This window comes from Mercenaria mercenaria, chromosome 11 (genome assembly GCF_021730395.1).
Source record: "Mercenaria mercenaria strain notata chromosome 11, MADL_Memer_1, whole genome shotgun sequence".
Lineage (NCBI taxonomy): Eukaryota > Metazoa > Mollusca > Bivalvia > Venerida > Veneridae > Mercenaria > Mercenaria mercenaria.
This window is the reverse complement of record NC_069371.1, coordinates 49,738,237-49,753,086: the sequence shown is the minus strand read 5'-3', so window position 1 is coordinate 49,753,086 and position 14,850 is coordinate 49,738,237. Positions and strand designations below refer to the sequence as shown.

The 14,850-nt window shown below is 35.4% G+C and overlaps 1 protein-coding gene across 5 annotated transcripts in view; it reads left to right on the top strand.

Annotated features, from left to right (window-relative positions):
• Positions 1–3,609: 3,609 nt before the first annotated feature.
• LOC123544561 (uncharacterized) overlaps positions 3,610–14,850 on the top strand; it is a 29,184-nt gene continuing 17,943 nt past the window's right edge. For 2 of the 5 annotated variants that reach the window (XR_008366031.1, XM_053517402.1), the window contains exon 1: positions 10,451–10,747. The gene's annotated coding sequence lies outside the window, so the exon portion shown is untranslated. Of the gene's footprint in view, positions 3,842–3,868; positions 4,164–10,450; positions 10,748–10,818; positions 11,073–14,850 lie in introns of those variants that run through there. The other 3 variants (XM_053517406.1, XM_053517405.1, XM_053517403.1) reach the window with 3 other exon arrangements.

The window sequence follows — 14,850 nt, the reverse complement described above, 5'->3', positions numbered from 1 at the left end:
AAAAATGAAATTTTAGAAATTTCTTTTTTTTTTTGAAAATGACAGAACATATGGCAGGAGGGTCTGAGTAACGAAACATCAACAAACTCTGGCCTAAATATGGCTGTCTATTTCACTACATAAGCGCGTCTGCCAATTAGGGAAATCAGAATGTTATGCCATACGAACCTATTATCTTAACGCTTTCTGACGGATAATGGACAGATACCACCAATTCAAAAACGTACAGGGAATTTACTGGGAATGAAGTAAGTGTATACCTGGGAATAAGGTGTCTGTGCGTTCTGATTGGTCAGTCATGTAAACAAACCCAAGAAATGATTATTTTTTTCAAAATGGAATATTTTTACTGCATTTACAGTATTTCATTATACATTTTGACAATATTTGCTACATTTTATGTGTATTGAAAAAACGTTTCATCAAACGAATTTCTCCTGCCATGACAACGATGTAAACAGGGGGTCATCTCATTCACACGAAAATTACGTAAATAAAGTACCACTATTTGGCAGAACTAAGACAGTTCTTGAAAAATATGTGATTGGATGTACATGTTTCGATTTATGGAAGGCTGCGCCGCAGCTGTCTTATGTCGGGACATTTCATGTTATCATGTCAAAGTGTGGTCTTAACTTGTCAAAACAGTGTCTTATTATGTTAAAAAAACTATGTTATCATGTCAAAGTATTGTGTTAACTTGTCAAAACAGTGTCTTATTATGTCAAAAAGATATGTTAATATGTCAAAGTGTGGTGTTAACTTGTCGAAACAGTGTCTTATTATGTCAAAAAGCTATGTTATTATGTCAAAGTGTGGTGTTAACTTGTCCAAATAGTGTCTTATTATGTCAAACAGCTATGTTAATATGTCCAAGTACAGTGCGATCTTGTCTATAGAGCGTATTATTATGTTAAAAAAGTTAGACAAGATTAAATGATACTTTAAGAAGATAACATAGCTTTGTGACATAATACGACACTATTTTGACAAGTTAACACCACATTTTGACATAATAACATGACTAGTTAACATAATAAGATACTATTTGGACAAGTTAACATCACTCTTTGACATGATAACATAGCATATTAACATAATAAGACACAGTTCTGACAAGTTAACACAACACTTTGACAAGATAACATGACTAGTTAACATGATAAGATACTATTTGGACAAGTTAACATCACTCTTCGACATGATAACATAGCATATTAACATAATAAGACACAGTTTTGACAAGTTAACATAACACTTTGACAAGATAACATAGCTTTTGAACATAATAGCACGCTGGTTAGACAAGATCACATGGTATTTTGACATAATAACATAGCATTTACCATAATAAGACACTGTTTTGACAAGTTAACACAACACAAGATAACATGCCTAGTTAACATAATAAGACACTATCTGGACAAGTTAACATCACACTTTGACATAATAATATAACGTATTAACATAATAAAACACTGTTTTGACAAGTTAACACCACACTTGGACAAGATAACATAGCTTTTTAACATAAAAGCACACTCGGTAGACAAGACCACACGGTACTTTGACATGGTAACATAACGTTTTAACATAATAACACGCTCTGTAGACAAGATCACATGGTACTTTGACATAATAACATAGCACTTAACATAATAAGACACCATTTCGACAAGTTAACACCATATTTTGACACGATAACATCGCACTTTGACATGATAACATAACATTTTAACATAATAAGACACTGTTTTGACAAGTTAACACCACACTTTGACAAGATAACATAGCTAGTTAACATAATAAGACACTGTTTCGACAAGTTAACACCACACTTTGACATAATAACATAGCTTTTTGACATAATAAGACACTGTTTCGACAAGCTAACACCACACTTTGACATAAAAACATAGCTTTTTGACATAATAAGACACTGTTTCGACAAGTTAACAATGCACACACACTTTGACATAATAACATAAGCTTTTGACATAATAAACACTGTTTTGACAAGTTAACACCACACTTTGACATAATAACATAGCTTTAAACATAATAGCACCTCAGTGACAAGATAACACGACACTTTAACAAATAACATAGCGTTTTTAACATAACAAGACACTGTTTTGACAAGCTTAACACCACAATTTGACAAGAAACATAGCAATTTTACATAATAACAGCTCAGTAGACAAAATCACACGACACTTTAGCAAGATAACATAGCGTTTTAACATAATAAGACACTGTTTTGACAAGTTAACACCATATCTTGACATAATAACATAGCTTTTAAACATAATAAGACACTGTTTTGACAAGTTAACATCACGCTATGACATGATAACATGAAATGTCCCGACATAAGGCAGCTGCGGCGTTCCATAAAGAACCACCTTACTCTAAAACCTTGTAGCAGTGTATGAATAGATTAGTAAATCATGTCAATATACAAAGGAATATATACAAACAACGCAACGGGGACAAAATAAACAAATATAGGAGCACGTTGGATATTGTTTAACGTATTTGGTATCTGCAACATGAACTTAATATTTTCACAAAATAGGAAAATTTCACCGCATTTGATCATATGTATCATGTCAAGTATATATATATTTACCTGAATAGTTGCATAATGGGCGCCAACACGCCAAAGAAACGCACCAAAATGGCAAATTATGTTAGGTAGCAGGGTACACTTCGAATTTTGGCCCCGTCAAAATTTGTTATAAATAGAACTTCGTGATTTTGGATGTCTGTAAATTAAGGTGAGAGATAATGATTATTAATTCTTTAGAAAATTTATACAGCCGATACATGTAAAATTCTGATGTCAGTTGGAAAACTAACTGCTGGTAGCTTTGTATGATCAATGAGACACCTTTCGCGGAAAAAATTCAAATCACGGAAGGGTTCTGTGCTTGTTGATTGATACTCAGGAGCATTTTCGCTATTTGTGAGAAAACGAGCTGGATAGGCCCCCATTCCGTTTATATCCTGACGTTCAGTAAGGACTATTAAACTGAGAAATGCAATAAAATTGGGCATTGTTCTTGCAGCGGGATCATTGCAGGCTGTTCAAAAAGTGCAAAATTGATGATTTCGGCATGCTGTATTTCATGGATGGTGTAAACCTTTCGTTTATTCTTGAATGAGAATCCTGATCTTGCCATTAATTAAAAGCACAAAACATGCACGCAATTTATAAAATGGCCATCCTGATACTGCTCATAAGGGAAGTGCAATATTGCGACTCGCTACATGTAAGACCGCCCGTGCCCAAAATTTTCGCATCTAAGTGTACCCTGCTACCTTATTTAACGTACTGGCGTACTTATTTGTCGTTCTGGCGTGTTTTCCTCAAATGCGCCAGCACACCAGATCGAAATGACTCTATATAACTGTACGAAGGTATGAGTACATGTCACATGTCTTCGATCCATCCCTGCCTCGTTCTGACAATGTAATTGATATTCATGAAGCTGACTGCATGTTGCCTGTGTATTAATTAATTCATGCGCACTGTTTAAAACTCGCCGCATAGACGGATATATGTTTTTGATAGCAAAGATATCATACATTTGTATAGTAAATCACTCTGTCGTGATAATTGTATACACTATCTGTTACGTGAACCTAACACAACACAAACAATGTGTGTGCATTCTTTTAAACAGCTTTCTGTTATTGACTTTTCGAGTGGATTAGATATTATATCATCGGGGTAGACGAGGTCTTTGTTGGTATAAGGTTATTCAAATTAAGAATAAAAAAATAAAGTAAAGGGAATAGGAATAAGGAAGCAATAATACATATCTTCCGGGTTGACGTAAGTGTAAGATTTTGTACTTTTCGATCTGAGACTTCCAGGAATTACAAAATGAACACGTTGATAATGGAAATGACATTTAAACGCTTTGCTCACATAATTATTTTTAATATCTGTAATAAATTTAGATGATACAGCTGAATATCCAGTGTAGGGTCAGCCACAAAAAAAAACAAGGAAGAATATCTAACAGGGAAAGCCACGTTCAAAACAGGCAGCCTCCCCAAAGACACACACGAACAACCCTCGCACACAACACAGAAAATGAAACACCAAAGGACAAAACAAATATAGGAACACAGTGGGGCACCGCCTTGGAACGGTCAGTTGCAAAAGTCTAAGTCACTTTGATATTCATTAAATCTTACATATAATATTTTTGTGTATCTGGGCTCAAATGTTTATAAAGTTTCTTGGTTACAATTTAATCTAAGACAGTTTTGTACAAGTTTTACGCATGGTTTCAGTTCATGTTCGTCTGTCATATCACTTGGACTATCAACAGATCTAGAATCCATCTTAGTTTTCAATGAAAATGAAAGCTTAATTTTTCATAACAATGGTTATGGTTATGAAATGAAATAGAAAGTTAAAAATAAATCATAAATACTGATCTTAGTTGTTGTTTTCTGCGAACATGCTTTATGATTTAAAGTTTATTTTCATTAAGAACGAAGAGGCATTTATAAACAGTTCAAACCTCCTCCCTAACAGAAGTACAGAAAGCAACGGCTTGTTCACAAGTAATCAGCAAACTGCTGCTTTACATACAGTATAGCACAATTATTACTATTCACTAGGTGACTAATTTTCGTGGATTTTGTACTTCTGTCAACTATCAAAATTGAAAAATATCCTTGTAAATTTTATCTTTAATATCTCAAACGACAGATAAATGTTCACTTGAAATAAATGATTAACTGATATAACTAGGACATCTATGCAACCGGAATTTTAGTAATATTTATGAGGGATTTCGATACTGTTTTCAAGTATTTTAAAAGGGGAGTAAGTGTTACAAAAGCTTCAGTATATAGCCTGAAAACGCCATTTATCATCTGATGGGTGTTTATTATCAAATGAAATGAAAACCAAGTCTTCAAGGAAACTTCTCTTTATAAATGACCCTAGTGTATTGATTGCACATTCGTGAATTTTGGTAGACATAGTATAAAACTTTCTTTTTCTCATTTATTTCATTCCTTTTTTCAAATAATCAGGAGAAAAAAAAACAAGCATCTATTTCAAGTTGTAGCCTACTTTCTTATATTCAGTCATCTCAGAAAACTGAGTTATAGTTTTAAAATAGATTAAATCGGCTTATTTATCATCATTTTCATAAGTGATACTCTGGGCTGGGGAAGTGTGTTAGGGATTCAACGGTCTTGGAAAACTTGCATTAGTTTTGTCTGTCTTCGAAACATGGTTAGATAACTAACCGGTCTTAACTCTTCAGCGATGACTGTTTGATATCGGTGCAAAATTGTGCTCCTTTTCGTATTTGCCTTGTCCTCGTTGTCGTTTTGTTTTACTTTGTCTACATTGTCTTTGCGTTTATCTTTGTCTTTTTTGTTTTTCTTTGTATATTCTTTTTGTCTTTGTGATTTAGATTGCTTATTGGTTTACATTGTCTTTCTATTTTATTCTGCCAGCTTCGTCATTGTGGTCTAATTTGTCTACGTTATCTTTGTGTTCTGGTTTTTCTTTGATACATTTTCGTTCGTTCTACTTTGCTTTGTGCTTCACTTTGTCTTCTTCATTTTGTTTTATTTTGTCTTTTTTTACTTTGTCTTCTTTGACATCGTTTATGTTTTGTTTTACTTTGTCTGCTATGCCTTTCTGTATTACTTTCTCTTCTGTGCATTTATGTTTTACTTAGTCTACTTTATCTTTGTGTTTTCCTTTGTCTTCTTAGTCTTTTTGTTTTACTTTGTCTACTTTTTCTTTGTGTTACCCTTTGTATGCTTTGTGTGTGTTTTTTTTTTTGTTTTTTTGTTTTACTTTCTCTACTTTGTCTTTGTACTATACTTTTTTTTTTTTTTTGTTTTGTGCTCTTTGTTATGATTTGTGTTTTGTGTTTTACTTTAGGGTTTGTTTGTTGTTTTTCTTCACTTTGTTTTTGTGTTGTTTTTTTTTGTCATCTACTTAGTTCGTTTGTTTTTATTTTGTCTTCTTGTTTCACTGTTTTTGCTTTTTTGTCTTTTTATTTTACTTTTTTCCTTGCTTTGACTTCTTTGTCTTTTTTATATAAGTTTGTCTACTTTGTTTTTGACCATGATTGAACAATAGGACAACATAAAGTCATGCAACAGTGAATAGTTGCTTGTTACCATATTTATCATGTCTCCCATCTGGGGGAGTTAGTGTTGTGCGTCTGTCACAAAGTTTGGCCGCGCAACTCTTTTATCACCCCAAGACGTGTGTATCGGGCATGAGAGATGTTGCACATTTCATTACTTTTTACTGCATCCATAAAATAGACTTCCTCATAGAAATTCTGGTGTTTTGCTCAAAGTAACTACAAAAAATAAACATATTTGAGGTGCAAAAAATAAAACATAAAAAGGTTTTTAAAACTATCGTGAAAGTACCAAAGTGGTATGCATTTGGTGGGAGAAGTTAAAAATCAGTTATCTTTACTACAGTTCCCATTGATCAAATTCGACCAAACATCTCTGTATGATGGCACCATTTTTAATACCTAATTGATTATACAAAATGAAAAGTGAATTGCATTTTTCATGTAGCACTTGTACCAGTATATAGCACTGGCCATAATAGAATGTTATATTTTTGACTGTACATGGCTATTGAAATGGTATTTATACTCAAAGAAATATATGTCGAAACTGATGAATGTAGAATCTTGATGGCATTCACAAAATATTCAACTATTTGTGCCTGATGTTTTCGGATATTTTGTTGCCAAACTGGCAGGAAGTTTTAATATAACAATATCAGTATGAAATCTATGTAGCTTTCTGAATTTAGAAAACAAAACAAACAAAAAATAACATTCATATGTTGTGCTTCGAAATACTCACGAAGACCTGAGTTCTTCTTGGCCCAAACTGTTTAGTCCCATATATGGTTACATACTAGTAATTCCTATCTATACTGATTATCAAGCTGGGCAAAGTTTTTGAGGGACTAAAATAATCACCTGCCTACGTATAATTTCCATTTCATATACATGTAAAAATCATAACTCGTAATACCACTCAAAGACATACAGAAGTTTACCTAAACAAAAAGAAAACAACACTTTTTTACATCTACATGTATTTACTATCAAAATACAAAATGTTTTACTGATATCAATCCTGATTTTCCTCATACCATCAGGCTGGCGTCTTCAACAGGTAAATTTAAACAGTTGTACAAGTGCCGAGTTCGGGGATGCTTTTGTAATAAATCATTTAATGTAACAGACAATTATTCTCCCAAACAAGTGTTATACATTTTATATTTATAACTTAATTCATCACATAATTCTATGAACTCATTTATCTAAAGGATGCCTCTGTGGCCAAGTGGTTAAGGTCGCTGACTTTGAATCATTTGCCCCTCCCTCAAGAATGTGGGTTTGATCCTTACTTGGGTCGTAGAATTCTTCATGTGAGGAAACCATCCAGCCGGCTTGCGGAAGGTCAATGATTCTTCCCTGCTGCCCGCCTGTGATGAAATAGTGCACGGAGGGGCACGTAAAGTCTTCCTCCACCATCGGACCTGGAAAAGTGCCGTGTGACTTATAATTGTGTTGGTGCGACGTTAAACCCAACAAAAAAAAAACTAAATAATAATTAAAGTTTGGGCTTTACCGAAACGAAGTTCAAATACAGTGTAATTTTACCTGGATTTGAATATAAAAGCGCATCTGTGACTAGCCTTTCTCAAGTTGAAAGTAATTTATGAACTGTTGCTTTTATAAAGTATCAAGTTTTTGTTGTTGAAAAGGTGAATCATGGATTTTACATCAAGTTTTTCAGTTCCCATTCAGAATCGCTTTGATATTTTAATGGTGCGGGAAACCGATGATCAGCAAGGTGAACAAAGGATTTCGAACTCTAGACAAACTTTTATTGATAGTTCAATGGATAATAAACTATTACAGATGTACGATTAGTTACAATTTATTAGAAATGAGCAAGTGAATTGTAGTAGAGATTTAAATAGTTTCCAAAACAATCTTATACATGTTAGTCAGAAAGTGCAGCAGGTTGTTAAAATAACCGATTCACATACAGAAATGTTAAAGGGACTAGCTTACAAAACTATGGATCTAGAGGCCAGATCAAGACGGAATAATTTGATTTTCAGGGGAATAGTGGAGAAAAGGGATGAAGACTGTTTTGATCTAGTTTGTGATTTCTTGGAAAATAAATTGGATATTAACCCAAGGGAGGTGTACATTGCGCGTGCGCACAGATTGGGAGGTAAGAAGACGGGTAAGAACTTTCATAAAAGACCTATAATTGCAAATTTCAGAGATTTTGGTGATGTACAGTATATACTTAGTAAAGTCAGTGTGTTGAAAAATTACCCGGGATATTCCGTTGACAGTGATTATCCTAGAGAGATACAAACAGCGCGCTCGCGCCTATGGCCTCTTTTCAAAGAATACAGGAACAAGCATCCTAGAGCCAAAGTAGCGTTTGTATTTCCGGCCAAGATTGTTGCAGATGGGCGTGTTGTACATGACGCTTTTCCACAGTGGCACATTATGTGAACTTTGATAGGCTATTTGAAATGGACATGATAAACAGTCAAGATGTTTCATATGAAAAGAGCAATGTGAGTAATGAGCCCCAGTCCCAGCCCCAGCCCCAGCCCTTTAATCTAGATCAGCAGTACATGGTTGGGCCTCAGGAGTTCACACATGGCCCCCAACAGCAACAGCAGCAGTTTGGTAATAATTTGAGCAATACGCCGACAAACCAGAAATACGTAAGTCCCCCACCCGGATTCTCCCTAGTGAACACTGCCGTAAATTCATTACAAATTGATCAAACACAAAATCTCCCGGATTTCTCGGGATACGAACCAGTACCTGCAAATGTAGGGCAGCAAAATGTGCTCAACAGATTGAACACCTCTGCTGAGCAAACGGTCACGGTAAATACGGTAAATCAATTGTGTATGGATCAAGAGAACGTTTTGGATAATAATGAAGCGCGTATTCAAATGAGTGATTTTAGAGCTCAGCAAGCCGTGACAAATTCTCAAACTGACAGTACGCCAGTGAACACGTTAAATTCATCGTCGGGAATGGAAACTTCAAATATCAACCTTCATCTAAATCAGCTAAATATGAACAAGAGCAGTTTCATAGAAACTTCTACGCTGTTTCGTGATTCATCGCACATTCTTGCTGAACAGTCATGTCCAATAGAGGATATTAGTGTGCATGCAACGTTAAATGATATATCACAAAATACTGTATCACAGCCAAGTACACAAATAAATGAGCATACGGTGTCTAATAAACAAACTTCTGGTGAAAGTAAAATTGTTAATGATAATTTTAGTCATTCTTCAACGCACGTTTCCCGTGCTAGAGATCGAACTCAACGGCGCACGCATTCTTCGAGTCCATATGGACGCAATAGGAATAGGTTTTCCCCTACGTCTAAAAATAGAACATCTGAAAATCACGTGCAGAATTCACATGTATCATGTCAAGTATATATATATTTACCTGAATAGTTGCATAATGGGCACCAACACGCCAAAGAAACGCACCAAAATGGCAGATTACGTTAGGTAGCAGGGTACACTTCGAATTTTGGCCCCGTCAAAATTTGTTATAAATAGAACTTCGTGATTTTGGATGTCTGTAAATTAAGGTGAGAGATAATGATTATTAATTCTTTAGAAAATTTATACAGCCGATACATGTAAAATTCTGATGTCAGTTGGAAAACTAACTGCTGGTAGCTTTGTATGATCAATGAGACACCTTTCGCGGAAAAATTCAAATCACGGAAGGGTTCTGTGCTTGTTGATTGATACTCAGGAGCATTTTCGCTATTTTGTGAGAAAACGAGCTGGATGGGCCCCCATTCCGTTTATATCCTGACGTTCAGTAAGGACTATTAAATTGAGAAATGCAATAAAATTGGGCATTGTTCTTGCAGCGGGATCATTGCAGGCTGTTCAAAAAGTGCAAAATTGATGATTTCGGCATGCTGTATTTCATGGATGGTGTAAACCTTTCGTTTATTCTTGAATGAGAATCCTGATCTTGCCATTAATTAAAAGCACAAAACATGCACGCAATTTATAAAATGGCAATCCTGATACTGCTCATAAGGGAAGTGCAATATTGCGACTCGCTACATGTAAGACCGTCCGTGCCCAAAATTTTCGCATCTAAGTGTACCCTGCTACCTTATTTAACGTACTGGCGTACTTATTTGTCGTTCTGGCGTGTTTTCCTCAAATGCGCCAGCACACCAGATCGAAATGACTCTATATAACTGTACGAAGGTATGAGTACATGTCACATGTCTTCGATCCATCCCTGCCTCGTTCTGACAATGTAATTGATATTCATGAAGCTGACTGCATGTTGCCTGTGTATTAATTAATTCATGCGCACTGTTTAAAACTCACCGCATAGACGGATATATGTTTTTGATAGCAAAGATATCATACATTTGTATAGTAAATCACTCTGTCGTGATAATTGTATACACTATCTGTTACGTGAACCTAACACAACACAAACAATGTGTGTGCATTCTTTTAAACAGCTTTCTGTTATTGACTTTTCGAGTGGATTAGATATTATATCATCGGGGTAGACGAGGTCTTTGTTGATATAAGGTTATTCAAATTAAGAATAAAAAATAAAGTAAAGGGAATAGGAATAAGGAAGCAATAATACATATCTTCCGGGTTGACGTAAGTGTAAGATTTTGTACTTTTCGATCTGAGACTTCCAGGAATTACAAAATGAACACGTTGATAATGGAAATGACATTTAAACGCTTTGCTCACATAATTATTTTTAATATCTGTAATAAATTTAGATGATACAGCTGAATATCCAGTGTAGGGTCAGCCACAAAAGAAACAAGGAAGAATATCCAACAGGGAAAGCCACGTTCAAAACAGGCAGCCTCCCCAAAGACACACACGAACAACCCTCGCACACAACACAGAAAATGAAACACCAAAAGACAAAACAAACAAATATAGGAACACAGTGGGGCACCGCCTTGGAACGGTCAGTTGCAAAAGTCTAAGTCACTTTGATATTCATTAAATCTTACATATAATATTTTTGTGTATCTGGGCTCGAATGTTTATAAAGTTTCTTGGTTACAATTTAATCTAAGACAGTTTTGTACAAGTTTTACGCATGGTTTCAGTTCATTTTCGTCTGTCATATCACTTGGACGATCAACAGATCTAGAATCCATCTTACTTTTCAATGAAAATGTAAGCTTATTTTTTCATAACAATGGTTATGGTTATGAAATGAAATAGAAAGTTAAAAATAAATCATAAATATTGATCTTAGTTGTTGTTTTCTACGAACATGCTTTATGATTTAAAGTTTATTTTCATTAAAAACGAAGGTACATTTATAAACAGTTCAAACCTCCTCCCTAACAGAAGTACAGAAAGCAACGGCATGTTCACAAGTAATCAGCAAACTGCTGCTTTACATATAGTATAGCACAATTATTACTATTCACTAAGTGACTAATTTTCGTGGATTTTGTACTCCGGTCAACTATCAAAATTGAATAATATCCTTGTAAATTTTATCTTTAATATCTCAAACGACAGATAAATGTTCACTTGAAATAATTGATTAACTGAAATAACTAGGACATCTATGCAATCGGAATTGTAGCAATATTTATGATGGATTTCGATACTGTTTTCAAGCAATGAAACACACATTTTAAAAGGGGAGTAAGTGTTACTTAAAACAAAAGCTTCAGTATAGCCTGGAAACGACATTTATCATCTGATGGGTGTTTATTATCAAATGAAATGAAAGCCATGCCTTCAAGGAAACTTCCCTTCATAAATGACCCTAGTGTATTGATCGCTCATTCGTGAATGTTGGTAGACATAGTATAAAACTTTCTTTTTCTCATTTATTTTATTCCTTTGTTCAAATAATCAGGAGAAAAAACAAGCATCTATTTCAAGTTGTAGTCTACTTTCTTATATTCAGTCATCTTCGAAAACTGAGTTATAGTTTTAAAATAGATTAAATCGGCTCATTTATCATCATTTTCATAAGTGATACACTGGGGAAGTGTGTTAGGATTCAACGGGCTTGGAAAACTTGCATTAGTTTTGCCTGTCTTCGAAACATGGTTAGATAACTAGCCGGTCTTAATCTCCAGCGATGACTGTTTGATATCGGTGCAAAATTGTGCTCCTTTTCGTATTTGCTTTGTCCTCGTTGTCGTATTGTTTTACTTTGTTTACATTGTCTTTGTGTTTATCTTTGTCTTTTTGTTTTTCTTTGTCTATTCTTTCTTTGTCTTTGTGATTTAGGTTACTTCTTGGTTTACTTCGTCTTTTTATTTTATTCTGCCAGCTTCGTCATTGTGGTCTAATTTGTCTACGCTTTGTTAACTTTCCCCATCTTGATGGAGATGTCCCTCGAGCAACATCATACGGTGTCTATATTTCACAGCTTATTCGTTTTGCAAGAGCTTGCTCAAAGATAGATGATTTTAATGACAGAAATCTTCATATCACCAAGAAATTGTTACAACAGGGTTACCGTTATCATAAGCTACGGAAAGCTTTTAGTAAATTTTACTACAGATCGTCTGAACTGTTAGAAAAATACAATACGACCCTTAAAACACTTTTAAAACTTAGACTTACACACCCGGAATACTATGGAGATGTAGTTTATAAAATTCTTAAAATTAAACATACCCGCCCCCTTATTTTAATCAAATTTTTGTAAAATTGGTTAAAAAGTTTATCAAAAGATGATAGGATGCGAAAATCGTGAAGCACAGTGCATGTTTAGTGATTGACCCCTCTGCAGTTAATTGCTACGCTTTCCTATTTGATGGTGCGATGACTAATAAAGTGTAGGACTCCATGATGCTTTTCTCCTAAATCCTACATACAACGGACGGAGGGAGTTGATTTTTGTCTTACAGTTTTCTTAGTCGTGCCCTTAAAAGTTAGGCTCTTGTTGCTCTGACTTCAAGTTGTTGAGTACATTTGTGTAATTGTACCTTAAATTTACCTTAATTTTATGTTTTGCTTTACTTATCTGTTACTTTTGTACTAATGTTAGAGCCTTTCTCAGCGGGGATTTTATTTACATTGTGTTGTTTAACTTGTTGAAAATAGGGTAAGTGCGAGGTTGGCATGCCCTAAACGTGTTTAAACCCCCAGTTTCCTTTATTTAGGTTACTGACCATTCCAAGGCGGTGCCCCTATTTTCAACTGGTTGTTTTGTCCGTCTTGTATTGTCTGTTGCGTATGTTTTCTTGTTTGTTGTAAGCGTTTTGCCTCCGCCCCACTCCCCCTATTGCCCTCTCTTTTCCCTTGCTTTTACGCTACTTTTTGCATCCCCTCCCCCTTTACTTTTAGTAAGTTTTCGTGGCTCCCCTTTGGTATGGCAGCCGAATCCCAAGACGGTACATGATTGTTTTTCCTACGTGTGTGGGTGCGTTTGTATGCTTGTGAGTGTATAACGGTGCCCTACTGTTTTCTTATGTGTTGCTTGTTCGTTTTTCTATGTTATTTAGTTTATCGTAGTTGTGTGTTTATCTTTGGTACATGAGTGTCTGCGCTTTTGTGGTTTACGTTGTAGTGCGATTGTTTTTAAAGAACATGACATTCCCTTGTATATTCGTCCTTGTTCAACTTTCCCCTCCGGATTACTCCCCCCACCCCCGACCCCATTTCGCCCCTTGCCGTTTCCGCCGTTTCCTTCCCCTCCATCAATATTTAGCATAATTAAATATGTACTTGTTGGATGTTTGAAGTAACCAGTCTGAAATATTTTTCCATTACAGCTTCTTTTTGTTGTGGGCCTACTATGTAAATGCGTGGCTCTGGGGCTGTGTTTTTGGTGCTCTGTGCTTCCGAGAAATCTACCCTTACCTATTATCTTTTATACATTTTTATGGTGGCATATTTCTGCTAACCACATATCCACTTATTTATCTCGAAATTTTTCGTAAAAATGTCACTTATTCAGTTATTATCTGGCAAGTGACAAAACTGCTTGTTATCCACTTATGTATCTTAACAGAACAAAACTGCCTGTTAGTGCCCACTACTGCCATCCACATATTCACTTACGTTAACTAGGTATCTTGATTTTTTGTCAGTTAGTCAGTTATGATTGGCAATATCCCGTAACCGTCCCCTGTCATTACGGAATAAATGAAAATACATAAAGGGGCATAACAATTATGCAATTTATAATTCTTAATCCTATCCAAAGGCACATACCATTAGGGGTGGTTGTAGGGGATAAGGTGGATATACACTCATTCATGCTGTCACAGGGTGAGAAAAATGTGAAGCCAGACCGAGACTCGAACCCGAGGCCTCGGAATACCGTTTCGGTAATCTACCGACTGAGCTACTGGACCGCCTACACGCTTTCTTTCCGTTTCAATATTCAAGTTCTATACCGTGACATATTTCCCCACCATTTTGAAATTCGTCCTCGAATTTCAGCGGGTACTTTATAAATCAAGCAATTACAGGCGTCGGAGACTAACCATTGTAATGCCGTCACGGCCCCACATTGGGCGCCAAATGTCACAGGATGAGAAAAATGTGCAGCCAGTCCGGGACTCGAACCAGGGGCCTCGGAATACAGTTCCAATGCTCTCCCCGTTTCAATTTTCTATACCGTGACAATTCCGTATAGTGAACGAAAGGTCTAACCATTAATCGCCAATTTGGGTACTTGCCAGATAATAACTGGTTATGTGACATTTTTAGAGAAAACTGTCTACATAAATAAGTGAATATGTGGTTGGCAGAAATAT